This window comes from Calidris pugnax, unplaced genomic scaffold (genome assembly GCF_001431845.1).
Source record: "Calidris pugnax isolate Ruff unplaced genomic scaffold, ASM143184v1 scaffold153, whole genome shotgun sequence".
Lineage (NCBI taxonomy): Eukaryota > Metazoa > Chordata > Aves > Charadriiformes > Scolopacidae > Calidris > Calidris pugnax.
The window spans coordinates 8329405-8334640 of NW_015090999.1; positions in this window are offsets into that span (position 1 = coordinate 8329405).

A 5236-nucleotide genomic window follows, 5' to 3' on the forward strand; every position below is an offset into this window, starting at 1 on the left:
AGGCAATGCTCAGTTCCATGACCTGCAATCTCGGGCTAAGTGCTACTTATACCAGCTACAAATACTTCAAACACCTGTGGCTTTGGGACACTCTGCCAAAAGCCTTTCATAGAATCGTGGGATGGGTGAGGTTGGAAGGAACCCGTGGAGGTCATCTGATGTAAAACCCTTGCTCAAGCAGGGCCACGAAGAGCCCTTTTCTCCAGCTGTATCAGCTGTCTTCTTCTGGCGGCGACAGAACGTGGGAGAGATACACATTCCCATAGCTTGGAACTGTTGTATAGAAAGATCTTGTTCACAGAAAGTTGTCTGACGTCCACAGCATATTTCAATTTCTGTGTTTCAAGACTAGAGGAAAACATTCAGAGCTTAAAGGCCATCTGCTCTGAGAGCTTTTACAGGCCCCAGTCTTTAAGTGGCAATGGCTCAGTTTGATTCAATTCGTTATGCAGGAGTCAACAGTAAAAAAGCAAAGGACTAAACATTCACATAAATTTTGACGATTTTGAGGTACAGTCAAGTAAGAGTAATACGAAGCTGATGTGCTGCTCTGTTGAAGCACTAGTGGATGTATTTATAGATAAAAGGAAGCTCAGGTGCCCAGGAATTGATAGGTATTTGCTAATTGTGAAAGAAGGGGGAGGCTTCAGGTTTGGATCCATTCCATTACATGATCCTCAAAACTCATATTGATGTCTCCCAAGATGAAATTCACTATAGAGTAGAAAAAGAGCATCAGGGGAAATATAATTTGTTCCTTCGACACAGAGCAAAGGCAGGGCATCTATAGATGTAGATCCATATATATATAAAAAGCAACTCACAGCAAAACCCAAAACTCAGTGAAAGTACAAACTAAAAATCTGAGCAACATCCAAAAATAGTTTTGTTCCATCAAGCCAGCCTAATGCCACCCAGTTTCATCAGCCCTGCTGTTTCAGGGCGTGTTTTGATGCTAGGGGCCATGGTACACTGCAAGGACATGGAATCCTTGATCTCCAGATCATCCATTCAGATACATCTGAGGCCTGTAATGCTTAAATGCTTTTTCTGGGCGATGCTGGGGGCCCCACAGCTGGAACTGGTGGATTACATCCACTATGCAAAACCAGAATCCCATTTAACACTAGTAGAAAACCTACAGTCAGGGACGAATGTTTAGATCCAATTGCAAATGGAACCACATTTTCCTAATTAAAAAGATGAAGCACTAGAAGGATAGCTTGAAGAATTTCACACTGCCATCTGTGTCTGTCTGGAAGCTTCAAAAAAAATTAAACTCACTTAAAACAAATCAAAACCAAAAAACACACAAACAAATAAAAAAGAATAATAATTAACCATTTTTCTGCATGATATAAACACTGATGATGAAGGTAGGGTAGGTTTGGCAAAAAGATGCATGTGCCCAAAAATGTATTCTATTCTACAACTACTTTTTGTATTAAAAAAAATTAAGGGAAAATTTAAAGAGGTCTATGAATATCCAAGAAAATGCAAGCTTTCAAAGAAAAATCTTTAACACTTAAAAACTGCAGCTTTTCACATTGCCAAAGATTGTTTATGAGCAGAAGTGCAATGGCTTTGGAGAGAAGTCAGAAATAAAATCTAGGAAATGTCAGGAAGGATTGGTATCGGTCTTGGCTGGCAACGTTCAGCTCTCACATGAGTAAGTGAAACAAAAAAAATGTGAATAAATGCAACCCATTGTTTTTAGACATCAAAGGTCACTAATTGAGTTAGATAAGACTACTGCAAACTAACCACACACCAAACCTATGAACTATGTGAGTTATTATATATGAAAACATCTATACTACTCTGAAGAACTTAACAATGTTTTCGTAAGTCAAAAGGGCTGTTAGAAATCAGTAATTCTGATGGATGTATAAATAAGGGAATTAGATTTGTATAACTTTATTAACATAACAATTTATTTCTATTTTAAGACTATTGATGTTAAAACACAGTTTTTATATTAATCCAGAGAATATATATTTTTGTATTTTTGAGATGTCTATTATTTAGTTCCCACTAAATATTTGATATCCATAGATCATATACATGATACAGAATATCACTTATCAGTTAGCTACAGGAACTGATTTTTTAAATGAAGGTGTCAAATTGTTGAAATCTGAGGAGAACATGTCCAATTCCCCTTTTGCTGCTTTCCAGTCTTTTCAAAGATTCATTCTTTTCCTTGGTATCTTCTTCAGGGGTTTAATTGTACAGGGAGGGATGAAACTTAGGGTATGTTTTATTTTCCCTTGGCCAGTTTATGAATTTGGCATTGAATATCTACAGGAGAAACAGAAATGTATTTGTCTCATGGAAGTATGACATTGTAGAAGTTAATAATTACTTTGATCCTTTGCACGGGATTCTCTATTATGTTGCATTAAATGAAACGTCATCTTCAGGTTTGTTTTTTTTTCAGTTGAAGTACTGATTTCACATGTGACTAGAGGTTGATTTAACTAAAGACTATTCCTTCTGTTTTTAAAATTGTTATTAAGAACCTATATATGTTGTGTCTTAAATAGAAACCACCTTATGTATAGAAGCCACTTTATATTTTAGAGGAAATGGTTTCCTCAGATGTAATAAATAGTTTACTTCGTACTCCTTCAATTCCTGCCCTGAAATGAAATGAAATGAAATGAAATGAAATGAAATGAAATTTGCCTCAAAGATGCTACAGAACATTGCAGGCACTTCTGAAGGTGTGGGATTTAAACCTTTATAAGGCCTTAAGATTTCAAATCTGCAAACTGTAGGACAGGGAATGTCATCAGCTTTTATTTATTTATTTATTATAGTTACTCTGAATACCAGCACAGAAGGGTGATAACAGCATCCTTCTATCGACACAGTAACGTTCAAAAATTACCACATGCTGACAAGTCTTACCCAGAGCATAAAATGTATTCTTGAAATCCTTTTGCTGATCACAGATTTCATTTATTTACAGCACTGTGCTTCTGAATGGCTGGAAAGCAGTTTAGAAATGAAATGTCAAACACAGAGAAGTTGCTACCGTGCTAACCATGCACTTTATGTGGGGTAGACTTAGAGGCTGTGTTTTCTTGCTGGCCACTGCATATTCAAGGATCAAAGGTAGTTACAAAGATGAGAGTGAAGTGGACTGACATGGTGCTTGCCTGAATTATTTTCACTAGACGCTGGCTTTTGCAAAGGATTAAGAGCCAGATCCAAAAACAAATTTAGATTCTTATCACAATGCCTAATTTCTATATGCCTGTCCCTTCAAAGACCCATCAGAATCCCAAGCTTAGTGACCCTTTTTACGTGTTCAGGGAGACTTAAATTAAAAGTTGCTGACTGTGAGCCAAGGACATTTTAGATGTCTACAGAACAGTCTCCAGAGAATTTCAGGCTCTGGCGATTTTCTGTTTACTGACTGGATATGCTGTTCAATCTTCACTGTGCCAGGAAACCAAAAGATACCGTGTAATTGGGAAGTTCTCTCTGAAGTATCAACTAAGCTGGCAGTTTATTTGGTTGGCTTGCTAGACTCTCCAGTTTTCAACCAACTTTCAAGGATGATAATCAAGCCACAAATAATTACGTGCAGGCAGCCATAGCTTCCTCCAGCTCTTACTTAGCCGGCTCAGATACCAGACTTCTTGACAGTCTCTCTGCTGAGGATAAGTGCTTCTCAGTGGCGTGAAAAATTGTAAATAAGGGTCATAATTGCCAATGATCCTTGCTCCGTTAACAGGTGCAGTGAAGTGAGCTTTCTTAAACAGAAGTAAGTATTATCAGTCCGTGATCGGTCCCCGAGGGCAGGATGAAGCTCGGGATGGATCTTGAAGGAGTTCCCATGCCAGAACAGGCAAGAATCCTACCTTAGATCCAAACATGTCTTATCACCTTCATCCTTACTCTCTAGGGCTCCCTCTGCTGCTATCCCAACTCTGCATGACAAAGGTAGGACTTCAGGATGCTCATAATTTGACAGGTCAGCCAACACCATGGCTACCATCTAATCCAAGTCAGCTACCTGAAGTTCCTCTCAATCTGAGGAAACCAAGGAGGCAGTTCAAGAGTCATCCACTCTGCCCTCAAGAAAGGCAGAGTGAATGATTTCTTTCAAATACTCGCCTTTCTTCATTGACTGTGCAAAATGCCTCACTCGGGACCTCAGGTGAGACGTGGGTCCTTTCGAAGCCCACCAAACTGTGGCGAATTCACCATGGCCATTTCCTTTCACTGCTCGGTTACTCCGGCATCCTGGTGAAAGCAGCAGCATACGTTAACTTTCCATGGCCAGGCCCCACACTGGTGGGGGCTGGTTTTCAGGGGGCTGATCCACGTGCCCTCACCACTGTTGCCTCTGGGGGTGACCAAGCAGATGCATAGGCTCAGCTGCTCCTTCAGGTCCATCATGTGGAGCCTGGACCAGCTGGGGAACCGCCACGTGCCTATCGGTGTCGGCGTCCACCTCATCCCACCCCACACAGGGCCCAGCCGACAGCTGGGAAGACACGGGGACTTTGCTGCCAACACCCATGTTTTCAGAGAATTTTTTTACTCCGATCGTTTCTTAAAAAATATATAAATGAGTTATTTTTTCTGTCAGTTACGAACATTTATGGGAGTTCGCGCCAGAGGAGAGACGGAGGGAGGAGTCCGCTGTTGCCTCCCTTTCTGCTTCTCCAGGGCGTCGTTCCTTATTCCAGCGCTTCTCCCGGTTACTCGGGGGGCCGGGTTAGAGCTCTCCCCTCCCGGGCGGGCGGGACAGGCCGCTCCTCCCAGCCGGGCCGGGCCGGGCCGGGCCAATGGTCGCCACAGGCCGCGCCTCCCTCCTCCCGCCAGCCCCCGCGCGCCGCCCGTCCTCGCGAGACTCCTTATTCTCGCGACAGCGGGGCGCCGCCATCTTACCTGCTCGCTCCCTCACTCCGCCTGGCGCTGCGGCTGAGGGGAGAGAGAGAGGAGAGAGACCGAGGGGGGCGGCGCGTTTCGGAGCCGCGTTCGGGGCCCGTCGGCCGCGCTGCCCTCCGCTGAGGCGGGGGGAGAACGGCGGAGCGGCCGGACCGCGCTCCTTCGGCCCGAGGAGCGGCGAGAGCGGGGGGCCCGCAGGGAGCAGGAGCAGCAGCCGCCGCCGCCGCCGCTCGGGTGGTTCCGCCCCCTTCGTGGCGCTGGGCCTCCGGCCCCTGCCAAGCGGCCTCTGCCGAACCAGGAGGCGGCCTCGGCGGGGGAGCGGAGGCGC